Raw genomic sequence first — 16,462 nt, forward strand, 5'->3', positions numbered from 1 at the left:
AAACTCATCCTAAATTTCATATGGAATCTCAAGGGACTCTAAACATTTAAAGCAATCTTGAAATAGGAGAACAAAGCAAGAGGACTCACACTTCTTGATTTCAAAACTTACTACAAAGCTGTAGTAATGAAAACAGTGTGGTGATTGCATGAAGACTGACATACAGACCAATGAGATAGAATAGAGAGCCCAGAAATAAACCCTCAAATATATGGTCAAATGATTTTTGACATGGTGCCAGGAACCATTCAATAGGAAAAGGACAGCTTTTTCAACAAATGGTGCTGGAAAAATTGGATATCACATGCAAAAGAATGAAGTTGTATCTTTACCTAACACCATATACAAACATTACTTCAGAATGGATCAAAGACCATAAACAATAAAACTCCTTATTAATTTTTATTGCTTCTTTTTTATTTTATTTTGGGTGATTTTCTAACCATTGTATCCCTGATCTTGTTTTCAATTGTGTTTATTCCTTTTTTGTTGCTTGATGAGACTTTTATCTTTGCACTGATTTTATGTTTCCCCATTTCTTTCATTTCTTTACAGAGCACTACCAATTTGTTTTTTTGTGTTTTTTGTTTTCTTTTTTATTTTCTTCCTATCATCTGCTCTTCAATTTTTTTAATCTCTTTTTTAGGTTTTTTTTTTTTTTTCAGAGAGGGATGATACCACCTATAATCTCTTTAGGATTCTTTTAAGTTTTCCTCAAATTCATGGAAAAATTCCTCTTCTGAGTTATATGTGTCATCTGTCTTTTGCTTATACTTTCCTCATTTATTCTTACATACATGTCTCTTGTTTGTCCCTTTCTGATGGTTATTTATATCTCGCAAGGCAATTCTGACTGAGACCAATATTTACTTGAAGGCCACTTTGAGAAGGGGCAGCCTAGAGCTTCAAATTGAGTGTGTTATCTCAAAAACCTTCTCACCAAATTTACCCTCCATCCTGAGTGTATATTTTCCCTCCTTCCTGGCCAGTTAAGATGTGTGTTTGTGTTGTGTTCAGTACGTGCTCTCATCTGATGAGCACAACTTGGTCGCTCCTTCAGCTTCCCCACCATAGCTAGGAGGCCAGGGTGCACTGCAGACTACAAAGATGGAGCCCCTACCAGCTTCCCCTCAGCTCCACCTCCCTGCTGTTCTTTGTCCACAACTAGGTCTGCATAGCAACACACCCACTTCTCTGGCCCACATCCCTCTAGATCCCATGAACCAGAATAAAAAGGATCATTTGCACTTGAATAACTGTAATATGTTCTTTAAAGAACTCTGTCTACTGAAATGTGAGGAAATTTCTAGGTTCTCATTATCCACCCTCAGTTTGAGTCTCAAGTTCTCAGAACTGGCTAGATATTATTCACCATGAAGTTTTTGTATTGCATGAAAGATGTGTTTTCTTCTTGACTTTATTTTATTACTTCCATTGTTTCAAGTACGTTTCAAGTAAGATTTGTGGCTAAAAATGATTTTAGTAAACTGAAAGCTCCCTCATTCACTCCTTGACCTAATGCAAATTTGTTTCTACTCCATCATGAAGTCTCCTAAACTGTTCTCTCAAAGATTACTCTTAACTTCCTAATTGTTCATCAAGAGTTTAAATTTTTTTCTGTCCTTCCTCTTATGTCTCCTAAATTCTCATTCTCTTGCTCTCTTTCAGTCTTTCCTAAAATACAGATATTCCCCCAGGGTTATTCCTCTGCTTTCTTTAAATTATCTCCCTGGTCAACTCCATTCATTCTCAAGGCTTAAATTGCCCACTGTATACATTACTCTCAAATGTTTCTCCTCTACCTTGATCCTCTCTTTTGGAAACTCATACCAAATTTTCAAAGTCTGTTTGACACCTTCACTTGCAGACATATACGACTGGCATCTCACGCCATATATATTCTAAATAACTATTTTCTAAGCTAGTGAGACTCAGAATGGTATTGGCATTGTTTTGTTTTGTTTCATTTGTTGTTTGTTTTAAAGGTTCCTATGTGTATTCGCTTCCAAGGGCTGCCATAATAAACTGGGTGATTAAAACAACAGAAACATATTCTTTCACAGTCCTGGAGGGCAGAAGTCCAAAATCAAGGTGTCAGCAAGATAATGTTCCCTCTGAAGGCTCTAGGGAAGAATTCTTCCTTGACTCTTCCTAGCTTTTAGTGGTTGCCAGTAATCCTTGGTGTTCCCTGAGCTTATAGGTACATCACTCCAATCTCTGCCTTTGTCATAACATGGCCTTCTGTGTGTCTGTGTCTGTCTGTCTGTCTGTTTCTATATCTTCCTCTTCTTTCTCTTATAAACATACCACTCATTGGAGTTAGTGTCCACCCTAATTTAACAAGACGTCACTTAACTTAATTACATCTACAAACACCCTATTTTCAAATAAGGTCACATTCCCAGGTTCTAGGGATTCGAACCTGAAGATACTTTTTGGGGAGACACAATTAGCCCACTATACTATAACAAAATACACTTTGTACACTTTGGAAGTGTTGCCTAAAGTAAAACCAGAGAGGTTTCCTTACTACAGAACTTCTCAGACCTTTAACAAGATAATATGAATTGTACTCTGAATCTCCAACAGATGTTATCATATGTAGCTTTCCCAAACTGTAATGACTGCAAAACACTCTTTGGTATAGAGCCCTTCAAAAGACTAGTGTTCCAACAAGAGACTTTACAATGTTCAGCACCAGTGCTTCTTAGGTTTTCATATGCATATGAATCACCTAGGGATAGTGTAAAAATGCAGATTCTGATTCAGTAGGTCTGGGATGGAGGTCTGAGATTCTGTATTTCTTAAAAGCTTCCTGGAGCTGCTGATGCTGCAAGTCACCAAACATACTTTGAATAACAAGCTTCTAAAACAAAATCTTTATTTCCATTAATGATGTTTCCCTTCCTGTATTTTCTATCTTGGTCAATGGCATTACTATCCGCCCAGTCATTCAATGGGAAACTCTGGTATCAACTTTCCTTTCCCTTACTGTTCCCCTTCTCACCTTACCTCCAATTCAACTTAGTGCCAACTTGTATTCCTCTCCTAAATCCAGTCGACCATCTCCTTCCCCATTGTCTTAGTTCAGGATGTCAGTATCTGTGCGTGGACTATCAGTAGCCTCCCAGCACATCTTTTTGGCTTTAAACTTTGTCCCTCCAAAAAGTTGCCAAAGACTTAACCAGGTCAATGCTTCATGTTAAAATTTACATTGATGTACCACTGCTCACCAAATAAAATTCCTATTGCACAGCATTGAGACATTGCAGGTCCTGAAAAATCTGACCTCAGCAAATTTTTCTAGTTTTGCTCCCAGTACCAATCCATGATGTAACATATGCTATGGCCACATTAGGTTGCTCATTCTGCCCTAATCTCATCATGCATGTTCTCATCTCCAAACCTGGCTCAGTCTCCTTTCTGGCCTTCAATGTCTTTCTCCCACCTTCTCTGCCGGGAAAAACCAACTTCTCATTCTTAACAATTTAGTTTAAATATCTTTACTAAATGTTTCCCAATTAGAATTAATTTCTAGGTCTTTGATGTTCCCAGAGCATTTTCTTTATAACTTTGCTTCGAGTACTTTAATGCTGTCCTATAACCATTTACACACATGTATTTTTAGCTAACTCCTTCATGGCATAAAGTAAGTGTTTATTTATTCCTTTATTCATTCAAAACAATTGCCAACCATGATTTTGATGAGTAACTAGTCAAATGAGTGTATTGGATGAAAGAGGCTCAAATGGCTATGGATTACTTTCAAACTGTAGAAAATAGACTTCATAAATAAAAATGCAGATTATTAGAAACTGAATCAGAATTTTGAGGGGTAGGGACCCTAGAATCCAATTTTTAGCAAGAAATCAGGTGATTCTTAGTAAGCTAAAGCGTGAGAACCACTACCTAAAATTTAGAAGTACACATTTCACTGGTAAACACTTGTGCGACCAATGACTTTAAACTATTTGAGATGGAAATTCTGGTCAAGTCAAAAACCCTATAAAGCAATGTGGAAATGTAAAAGGCCTATTTAGCATCAATAAAGAACAAAGATAAAGAAAATGAGTCTTTTGAGCAGAAAACTTGCTGTTGAGCCTGTGATCATTCTTTTTAACATTTTCTGGCCAATGTCAGTTTAAAGCATGTACACGTTAATTATTTCAGAGAAGCTAGGCTATTCTGGCTGCCATGTTTTGCTGAGGTAGAAGAATTTTTTTACCTTCCTTTTTCTGTGCAGTACTTAAAACCAACTGATTCCTAAATCACCTACTCTTCACTGCTAGGATCCAAACAAAACCGAAGGCCGTCTTGAAGAATATGAGAGCTAAATGAGAGTTAAATTTGTCACATTCTTTACCATGCTGCACACTTTCAGAGTTTCATAAATTTTTTTTTAAATCCACATAATTAGTTTAGCTTTACCAGAAAAAAAATTTGAATGACAAGGTCAGGCTCCTGACCTTTCAATAAATTAGAGAAGATTGCCATAAATTGCACAATATAATGAAACACCAATTTGCATATTTGCTGCTATATTAAAAGGGATCAGTTTTAGCTCACAAAGCAGAACAAACAAAAACATGCATTTTAATAACTCAAATTACTCCCAGGAAGTGACCCTCAGCAGAAAGCCTGATTATCACTACTTAATTAGAAGCCTTGGAAATCTAAATCCTCCTTTAAATCCTATTCTGGGTACAGTGAAAGATGAAGCCATGAGTTTTGTCTAAGATTCAATATTTACTCTTTACTAATATGTTTGCTGGAGAGACTTCCCAAGCATTATAAAGACATGTGAGAAAAAATTTAATATTCAAAGAAAGAGTGCACACAACCTGTATTGGCTTGCAGGTGCAAAGCAATTAACAAGCTGGCATTTACAGTACTTTTAATTAATTAATTAATTAAAAATGCAAAGCTGACTTTCATTTCTTTAAATGTTTGAACATTTTATCCATCAATAATAAAGCACTACATGCTGCTGGGCGACAACATCTGGTAAATGAAAAAGTTAGTCCAGTGTTGAAGTAAGTGAGGAAGAATTTGGAATTTGCTATTGCATCACCATCTCTTCCCCCACCCCCTCACTCCCACTAGTACATTACTACACTCAGTGTCAAATGATAGGGGAAATGGTTTGTTGCCAACTCTGGATCATAAAGTAAAAGTGACAATATTTGATGTGACAAGTTAACCTTGAATGGGAATGAAAACAACAAAGCTTATCACAATTATACCCACCATTAAGGACTTGCCGTTCTGTTTCCTTAGGGGAGCAGAGTTGTTTGGAATTAAGGCTATGTATCTCCATCTTGTCTATAAAGGTTAAAAACCTAATTAGCAAAGGGAATTTCAATAATTTGAAAAAGAAGTGGGTAATGGCTTCTAATGTAATGCTGCTGTGACTAATTTTACTGCTGGACGCTGCTTGAACAACGACTTTACTATTCCCCGTGAACACATTTTTGGTCAGTACATATTTAAAAACAACGCCATTAATGTACTTTAATTAAAACATAAATACTACAGTGCTACCTCGGTAGGCATTCACTCAGCTGGAACTAACTATATTTGCTTAATCTACAATTTTAGATGTATTAGCAAAAATAAATGTTGGTGAATGTAAGAGCCTGATTACATATCTTGGGTAAATTGGTGATAATGAGTCAAGAGACTTTGTGTTCATTCACATATATTAGAATAAGAATCATTATGAAATTAAAGCTAAGATTAATCCTGCTAATGACACCACAGAGCATCTGGGAATAAGATAACCCAGATGTCAGATTCACTGTGCTACTGTGCTGCTATTTGATAGAGTAACCCTTGAAGTGTTCTTCTAAGGCAGATAGCTGCTACCCCCCCAGTCCCAGCACTTGAAATGCAAATGAGTGACAAGATAGTCTAATAATGAGAGCAGATTCTAGCAGTAAAGAAAATGAATAAATTAAAAAAAAAAAAAACACTCTGCACCACTGATAAGAACAAGCAGCAGGCACCCTGATGTCCTCAATTAGGGTGGGTGACATCTGCTGAGCATTTCTCTCTAATAAAGCCCTCACTCGGTATTCCAAAGCACACGATTCTAACACTGTTAACATTTTAATGTCCTGGGCGTGCGTGGTAACATTAATTACAAGATGATTTGGATGACTTCTGAATCTCTTTTATGTCTTCCACAGAAGAGAACACAGCATTGCAGCTTTGATATCATAAATAAAATGGGGACGCCTGCCAAGCATGAAAGGTATCCTGAAGTCACTCGCATCTGCTATGTTATCCTGAACCTCTGTAGCCAGGCAAAGTGAATCCTCTGGGCATTTACGGAGGGTCAGCAGCTATGCATTTTAGTGGGGAGCTATGTGGCTCTCAAGGATTTTTTACCCCTTATGCTAGAGGTGAAAATTTTGTTGCTGTTTTTAATTCCTAATGAGCTTAAAGTCCAATTAATATTATTCTAAGCACAGTTTGCCTTCCTAATAGTTATTTTCATGAGCTTTGGCAAATGTTACCAGGGCTTTCTTGTTTGTTGGCTGAGAGACAGGGACAGTTTCTCTCCTTATTAAGCAGACTGATACAAAGTATAGGCACTATGGGGGACCCTAGGTGGAGAGCGGGGCAGAGAAACACAAAAGAAATTTTGAGGGTCTCCTACTGCAAAACTGGCATGATATCACCATCACCCATGAGAAAATACTAGTAACTTCTCTTGCACAGATAAGGAAACTGGGGCACAGAGAGATACACAACTTGCTTGCAAGTTATTAAACATCCAATGAGAAGCAGAACCAGGATTTGAACCTCTGACTAAGCTCAAAATCCATGATATCACTTTTCCTCTCCTCTATACCTGTGGCAGTCATTAGAGCTGTTCACAGGCAATTGGGGGCCCATCCTTTGGGTCATATAAGGTTATGTTTCCTTGCCCTTCTTTCAAGCTAACATAGCCATGTAAACTACTTTAACCAATAAAATGCAAACAGAAGCCTTAAAAGAATGTATGTAGTTCACCCTGTCCCCTATGAGGAAAAAATCTGCCTGGATCTGAGGATGACTTGGAGCAACCCACAGCCCTAATAATGGGCATGAAGACTAAGCAAGAAATAAACCTCTGTTACATAAGACTCTGAGATGCTGAGGCAGTTGGTTAGTGCAGTGCGACCTAGTCCATCCTAACAAATACAATACTATGCCATGCCAGCAACCAAGTACAAACATCTAAAAACCCCAGCTGGCCTCAGGAATGGATGAAGAAGAACAGAAAAAATAAAAGTGAGGAAATATGTGACTCAAAAGTTGGCCCGAGAACTCTTAGACTCTGAGAAAGAGAAGACTGTGGTTTAATTAACCCTAGTGGGCACCATTTACATCATAATATGTGTGAATGGCTCCCCCTAGAGTTTTCTGGTGCCCAGATTGCAAGATCGTGTGCAGTGGCCCTGTCACTTCTAGCTCTGCTAGTCTGAGAATCTGGCTCCCCATTTACTTTACAGATTACACCAGATTTACAGGATGTACTGGGTATGGAATTCATAGCCGCAGCCAATGAGCATGTGCCCAGCCCAACAAGGCGCTTACTCACTCAAAACACCAGGAAAATTAATCAGCAGATTTATAAGGGCACTTGACCATGAATCAAAATTAATTCCAGATATGACAGATTACTGTTGTTAAATCCATGTGAAATGATGTTACACAGTCATAAACAAAGATGTTTTATCCAAATGTGCAGAGAAAAAGACAAATAAACTCTTTTGGCTTTTCATAATTGACTGAATGTGGCACTGATTTGCTGCACCTAGGGAAGGGATATTTGGGAGAAAAGAGAAAATGACACACAGCAATGAGGCAGTGCACTAATTTTTAAGAATCCAGCCCTTTTTCTCTCTTCTATCTCTTCTATCGCCTACCTCTGTTTGGAGTACTCCAGTGGAAAATTCTAATTCCACATGCCAACTCTCCCTGCTCAAAGGGTCTGTATTTTGCCAAAGTTATAGCTGAACAGCAGGTTCAAAGATCCCAGCCACTGCCACTGATCAAAAGCTCCCCAGGATATCCCCCAAGGCTGCAGATCTAGTGAAGTGGATAGAGCACCTGGGGAACTGAAGCAATTAACAGAACTTCCTTAAAAAGGGCCAGAATGGGCCTCAACTGGACAAACCACACACAGCTGCAGCATCCCCTACCTCACTACCCCTGTGGCCCTGCCCACTGGCTGGGTTTGCTCAGGAAACATTAGAGAAGATTCTCAACAAGCAAAACAAGTCAGCCCCTCCATTTGGCAGCCCAAGCCCTATCTGTTCACCTCTGCTAATAAGAATGCTAGTTAGTAAGAATGGGAACATCTAAGAAAGTTCTAATCTTGATTAGGAGTAGGTGACTCCAAAAAAAAAAAGAAAAAAGAAAAAAAAAAAAGGAAGCAAAGCAGTTCAGTGCTTCCAAAGACGTAAGGGTAAGCCACATTTAGATCCATAGTCATACCCCAATTGCAGCAACACCCAGTGAAAGGGCTTATATCACAAAGTTTATGCTCTGGAAAACAAGGTAACCTGAAGCCTTCTCTCTACATCACCTTGAGGTTTCATTCTACCATGCCTTTGCATGGGCTGTTTCCTTCATTGGGAATGCCTTCCACAGGTAAACTCAGTGAACACCTACTCATCTACCAAGATTAAATCAAGTGTCTGTATGAATCCTTCTCAGACCCACCCAATCAGAGGTGAGCATGGACCCTTTTGCTCTTTGCCTCTCTCTTATCACTGAACTCAACCTACTGTGTGATAACCACACACCTGCCTCCTCAATTAGACTGCAAGTGCCCTGGAGACAGAGTTGGTGTTGATTTCCCCAGCCCCTGCCAGGGTACTGACACACAAGAGGTACTAAGTACCTCCTTACTGAAAGAGTAACTTTAATATTGATAGTGGAAGGTGGCTTCAAGATGCTGTGCCATCTTGGAAGATAAATAATGCCCTATAACTTTTTCTCAGGTGCTTCAGGACTGGTTCAACTATCTCTTCTGAAAAACACATAATACATTTTCTCTCCCCTTCCTAAGGCTTCTGCACTGCCTTTACACATTCTAAGATCCTTTTTTAGCTTCTTAATAAGGTGTCCTTAGATAAGCCTCATCTAGTTAGCATTATTTTGTGCCTGGCTGTGACAGGATAACTGAAAAATCAATGAAAACAAAGGCTGACTGGCCTGAGTTTTCATGACTGAGTGGGCTCTTAGGTGTCTTTTATAAGAATAATTTATGGAAACATCCTTTAAATACAGACATTTCCATCTGTTTCACCTTCACTCTTGTGTGGAAATGAAATAAGAAGATATTCAGTCTGTTTACAACCTAATATTGTTAACCTCTTCTTCTCAGTATTTGGAACTCAGTCATACATCTTTGAAGACTGCCCTAGAGTCAATCAGTCAAAGACCATCAATGTATTGGACATCAACTTGGTGCCAGGCACTGTGTTAGGGATTTCAAAGACTCAATGAACTTAGTCTGGTGGAGAAGAAGACATAAGCATTTTTAAAATAAACGCTAACTAGAGATACAATCACCATAAGAGTGGATGGATATGGGGCACAGATGAGATAACACTTGCACTTAGCTATAAGGGAAGGTGGAGGAAGAAAGACCAGGCAGATGATAATGAAATAAGAAAGGCAATAGAACAAAAAGGGACTCAGTGATTTGACATACCCAGAACAGTGACACTAGGGGATGTGGTGGCAGAGAAGGTATGAAGTTAGTGGGTGCCACGTCAGGGGAGTTGTGAGTGTCTTGCTGAAGAGTTTGACTTTACTGATAATGGGAAGCACCTAGAGTTTGGGAAAAGAGGGTGACATAATTCAAAATTCCCAGATTCTGAAGGAATATTTTTAAAGGATATAGGGAGAAGGGGACAATTTGAACAATCATTTGGAATATTTTGCAGAAACCCTAAATAAATCATTAAGCTATTATTTTTTATTTAAAAAACAGTAAAAACAAACTGATTGCCTAGATAATTATTTAGGCCTGAAATAATTATTTCACTCAACAGAAAATATAAGCACTACATTGGATCAAAAATGGCTGGAAAATGGAATTTTAAGAGAATTTTGGCTGGGCGCTGTGGCTCACCCCTGAAATCCCATCACTTTGGGAGGCCAAGGCAGGTAGATCTCGAGGTCAGTTCAAGACCAGCCTGGCCAACGTGGTGAAAGCCCGTCTCTACTAAAGACACAAAAAAACTAGCCAGGCATGGTGGTATACGCCTGTAATCCCAGCTATTTGGGAGGCTAAGGAAGGAGAATCACTTGAATCCGGGAGGCAGAGGTTGCAGTGAGCTGAGATCACGCCATTGCACTCCAGGCTGGGCAATAGGGCAAGATTCGGTCTAAAAAACAAAATTAAAATTAAAAAATTAGAAAAGAAAGAGAGAGAGAATTTTAGCCCTTTAGCTTAAAAACTGGACTTTCATTTTAGAACATGCTCAACACCCATGGCAGATGGGGCCACATAGTCAAGCAAGAGAGTGAGGCAAGAAGTAAACAAACAATCAGACTGCAGTATGCATACCATCATAGAGAGCTGTACATGACAAGGTAGCAGAGAAAAGGAAGAGTGGACAACTATTCAGGAAATAAGGACGACCAGGTAGTTTTGCAAAGACAATCTGAGATGGGTTATAAAGCCTAATTTAAGAGTTCATCAGCCAAAGTGAGAAGAAAACTATTCTGAATTTTTTTTAAAGCCTACAACTATGGCAATAAGTGTATGGTTCAGAGAGACAAAGACTGTCCTCCCTGATATCAATCAAAAGGTTTATGACTAATCACAGACATCAATATTTCCTTTAAATAGTTTTCATGAACCTACCATCCATGAATTTATCTATACCTCTTAAACTCTTAAAGTTTATAAACTCTTAAAGAGTTTAAGAAGTTATCTCTATTTTCACTCCCTGGAATTAGAAACTCAATGCTTAACATTAACTTTTGATGTTACTGAAACTTGCTTCATCCCCATTTCAAGGAGAGTGTCTACTAGTCCTGCTTTTCCGGGATTTGTTGATGAGTTCATGTCACTTCTATTGGAACTCCTCATCCTTCAATGTCAAAGAATCTTAAGATTTTTGTCTATCTTTATATTTGAGTTCTCATCCCAGCTACAGGATCATTTGGAGGCTCACTCCATCCACCCCAAACATCTAGAAACTTATTTTAATGAAATATGAACTCCTCTCCATACATTGCTCCCATAACTCTGCCATTTCACCCCAGTCCCTACATATTATTCCTTGTTATATTGCCTAACAACATATCGGGGATTTTAATCTACATGTTAGCTCTTCCATGTTCCTGAAATGATGTAACATGTACAGATTTCAAGCCAAGAGTTCTAGGGAATAAGGGTCCCAAAGAATCCTAATAAATGTGGCATCACAAATCTGAGCTTTTAATTATTTGGCCTGTTCCTCTTGTGCCCAAAATTATTTCCTGATATTTCTATAGCTATTCTTGGCAAGCAGCCCATACAAGTACCTCTTATTTAACCACAGTTGGTGCTTTACCGTTGCTCTTTTTCTTTCCTTGGGTGAGAGAGCTCCTTTAATAAAAGTGATCATCTCAGAGGAAACTTAAATTCCACTGCCTCCCTCCAGTGCTGCACTTAATGCTGTGTGTTTAACAACACCTTGGGGATTACACTTAAATCCTGGAAAATCTTTAAGCAGCAACATACTGGCAACAGGAAACATGCCTTCCCCTGAGAACTCAGGGACAGGAGAAGAGTGAGAATGGTGGGCTGCCTGAGAAAGGGTGGACATCCAGGGATGAGAGCTATCACACAGTGGAGTGAAGATGACCTGCAGGCTCTGCCTCCACATCCAACAGAGGGACCCGGCACTGACACTTCTCCAAAGGCCTGGGGTTTCCAGAACGAAGTGAACAAACATCATTTTAGGAAGAGACAGGTGGTCTTCACAGCCATCTATCATCATCCCTGCCTGCAATCAAGATCAAAATCTGATTTATGCCATCACAAAGAAGGAAATTTTGGTGATTTTATAAGATCCTTACTTTTTTTTTCTTTTTTCTGTTTTTTTTTTTTTTTTTTTTTTTTTTGAGACAGAGTCTCACTCTGTTGTCCTGTCCAGCCTGGAGTCCAGTGATGTGATCTCAACTCACTGCAACCTCCACTCCCAGATTCAAGCAATCCTCCCTCCTCAGCCTCCCAGGTAGCTGAGATTACAGGCACGTGCCACCACACCTGGCTAAGTTTTTGTATTTTTAGTAGAGACGGGGCTTCACCGTGTTAGCCAGGAAGGATCTTTTCTTTATAGGAGATTCACCAGCAACACCACCATCACCAGTTGCTTAGTCCAGGACTTAATAAACTTCACTGGGAGCTTCTTTATTGCCTCTAACCAATTTTTTTCTGGCTAAAGCTAAAACCCACTCCAGTTTTGCTCTTCTTTCATTGTAGAAGCAAACAGGGACATTCCCTAGGAAAGAATTTTGCACACACTATTTTCTTTATATAAAATATGCATACATTTTTAAAGCATTAAACTCAAAAGCAACCCCAGAAAACATCATTATAATCACCTCTTAGATTGAGCCTCATAGAATCAAGGTGCATTTTTTTATCCTACAAACATTTGCTGAGCAATGACTCTGCACCAAAAGAGTGCTGGACATGGCATTTTATTATTGCATGTTTGATGACCAGGTTTTTGATAAGGCTTTAAACTCTGTTAAGTCTTACTATGAATGGGTCAATGACCATTGGCAAGGATTCTTTAGTCCAAAGACTAAAGCAAATATTAAAGAAGAAATAAAAAAGAAAACTCTTCTTTTACAGTTATGCTTTTAATAAAAGGCTAGTGGGCACTGGCTGCAATGATTACTCATACCAAATACAGAGAACTTTTATGATGTAATGAAATAAAAGATTCATTTTCTGCATTCTTCCAAGCCAGAAAACCACCTGGCGGTTTATATGTATTCAGACTCTGCTCTTACAAGAAAATTCAAGGGCATAAACAAGTGATAAACCAAATAAACATTTTGCCTTCAAAAATCCATTTCACGTTTTACCACCTGAAATACCAAGGCTTAAGAAAAGGCAGTTTTGATCTGAAAGAACAAAAGGAAAGTTATACTGGGATGTATGAGACGGATTGAGTCCACTTAACTATGGTGAGACTGGCAAAACACGCTGTTCCACTGCAGCATCACTTTACTGCTTCACTGCATAATGAAAGCAATACCTCATGTCTCTCTTTATGACTCTGAAATGTTTTAGAATCTCCCCATTTCCTGTTCTATGTCAGAGTTTCAGGTTTCTTCCAATTTCACTTATAAAGTTAGGTCTAGTTACATCTCCATCTCTTTTGTCAAATGCATGAAAAAACTCAATGTGTCAACATTAAGTTTACTTACAGGTTTAATAAATAAGGAAAGTTGTCCAGTTGAAAAATTAGTGAAAATTGTATTTCCACATTGTCTTAGTCTGTTCTAGCACTACTATAAAAAATACCTGAAACTGGGTAATTTATAAAGAGGTTTAATTGGCTCACAGTTTTGCAGGCTCTACAGGGAGCGTGGGTGGGAAAGCCTCAGGAAACTTATAATCATGGCAGAGGGCAAAGGGAAAGCAAGGAAGAGACAGCGAAGGGCAAGGTGCTACACGCTTTTAAACAACCATATCTCGCGATATCTCACTCACTATCATGAGAACAGCAAGGGGGGAGTCCACCCACATGATCTAATCACCTCTCACCAGGCCCCTCCTCCAACATCAGGGATTACAATTTGACATGAGATTTGGGCGGGGACACAAACCCAAACCATATCACACATTAAAGAAGCTGATGTGATGAGATTTAATATTGTAAAATTTTACTTTGATTTTGGACAGTTCAGTGTTTTCCCTACTCTCTTTGGAGCCATGAGCAAGGGAATAACAGGCCAGCCTCACTATTTAATGACTTCTGGCTAACCCAAGATACCGTGTCCTGTTTGATCCCATGGACAGACCTTGGTATAATTTGACTACATTGCCAATCTAAAGCAAATTGAGTATATCTTGGTTAGCTTTCTAATTTTAAAGAAGTAGTTGAATTTTAGACTAACTTGCATGTTTCTTGTCATAGAGGCAACAGAGCCCATCTGTTCATAAATGACTTCCTCACTGGTGCTGATTGCAAAGCTGTGTCACTGTTTCACCTTCCAAGAGCATGCCCTGATTTCCACTGTCCATTGTCCAAAAGTTTATAGAACATCAGTTCTGTGTCTAATAATATTGTGAAGAGTACAAAGATAGATACATTAAGTATCTCTCCTTAGGCTAGCCACCATCTAATATCAAATGCCAAAGAGACTGGGTGGCTTCCTAGGTTGGAAATGTCCAGGAATAACTTGGATGCTGAACACTGACTCAGTTTTCTCAAAAGGAACCATCACTCTCAATCTTCCTGATCCCATATTTCAGATTACTTAGACAATGAAGGTTACCAGACCTGGGCCTGTCACTCACCTTTAAAGCTATTGTTAAATTTTAGAAATTCAAAGAGTATAAAAAGATGCAGAAAGAAGACTGGACAGTTCTCAGCTGACTGCAGGATTTTCAGCTGATGATGACCAACACACCATCAGCTGGTTTATTTTCTTCAAGCATGACTGTTCCCCACCATCCCTTCCCACCCCACCCCTCCCGCCTTCCCATTCCAGGATTATCATTCCAGCTCATGTAATTTTTAGACCAAACACTCCTCCAAACCAAATATAGAATGCTCTGGAGGATAATTAGGACTAGATGGCGCTCATCATTGGCTTTTTTCAAAAACCTGTTTTCATGATAGCATATCATCAGTACATTCTCCAATACTTTGACAACCACCGAAAATATCAGTGTTCTTTTCTAATACTTGCTTTTTAGATGGTAAAAATGAAATATAGTATACTTAGAATAAATGAAGACTCCCACTATCATCACTGCTTGCTATTTTTTAGAGAAAAGAAAAACAAGCAAATTTTTAATATTTATCTGATGCCTTGGAGAAACTGGTACTGGTTGTTAGTTTTGCCAGAAAGTATGGCTACAAAATGTCTATTCTAAATCTAGATCTATTATATTTAGTATCACTGGCCTAGATCTTACCTGGTTTATAAATAAAGATCTCAAGCAACAAGTAGCCTTGATCACTGACCTTGGTACACATTTCACCATTGTTTGTCTTGGAGGTTATGACAGACCGGGACACAGGATTGCTAAAGGTGAGCACGCTTACAGTGTTTGACGTTTGGGGTTTTTTTCTAAAGGTAAAGTCAGATATCAAGTTAGATCTATTTTAACATTTCCCCAGGCTAGCCTTATTCTGTGGAATAACACTTTGGACCCTCAATCACACATTTGTGTTGACATTAGGACAGATTCATAACTCTTCTCTGAGTTGAACTCTGGACCTATCTATAGATACTCACTTGGCTCATTTTAAAGCAGAGATAAGCCCTTCTCTCCAGGCAGCCTTCCTTGCTCAACTTCCACAAGGGAATATCAACTTTATTTTCACTTAATTGTCTGTTAAGATAGACATGCCGGGTGCGGTGGCTCACGCCTGTAATCCCAGCACTTTGGGAGACTGAGGCGGTCAGATCACGAGGTCAGGAGATCGAGACTATCCTGCCCAACATGGTGAAACTCCATCTCCACTAAAAATACAAAAATTAGCTGGGCGTGGTGGCGGGCACCTGTAGTCCCAGCTACTCGGGAGGCTGAGGCAGGAGAATCACTTGAAGCTGGGAGATGGAGGTTGCAGTGAGCCTAGATCATGCCACAGTACTCCAGCCTGGCAACAGAGTGAGACTCTGTCTCAAAAACAAACAAAAAAAAAGATAGACATAACTCTTTATTTGGCACTATATACCAGCTGTGCTGCGGATACATTTTAGGGAGTACATCTTATCAAATTTTCGGCTTAAAGGAATAGCTTTTGGAAGAATTTCCTCAGGGAGAGAGTCAATACACTTCTCTTAGATCTCTGAGTTCTACTACTGGGTTAAGCCGGGTCACAGAGAGCTTGGTACTTGAACGGCATTACTTCAGCTGGCTGTGGCAAAGTGTTTCTGCTGAAATTGCATTTTGGCAGAATGTAACTGGTCTATTTCCAGGGAATGAATTTAGATAGTCTTTGAAAAGTAGGATGTCTTTGAAAGTAAAGATTTGAGAAATATTTGGGTAATAAAACCTCTTGGTCTTGATGGATTGAATGTGCTATGAAAAGCTATGAAAAGAAAATGAGGAAGAGTGTATCTGACATGGATGATCTGATGTGTGGTAGTATATTTAATATTAATTGATTGAGACTCAGAGAAGGAAACAAACAGAGTTTGGGATATATCCAAAACATCCAAGTACTTATATCTAGCATACATTTGAATAAATAGGTCAGAAGTCAGAAAA

This window comes from Macaca mulatta, chromosome 1 (genome assembly GCF_049350105.2).
Source record: "Macaca mulatta isolate MMU2019108-1 chromosome 1, T2T-MMU8v2.0, whole genome shotgun sequence".
NCBI classification, from domain to species: Eukaryota; Metazoa; Chordata; class Mammalia; order Primates; family Cercopithecidae; genus Macaca; species Macaca mulatta.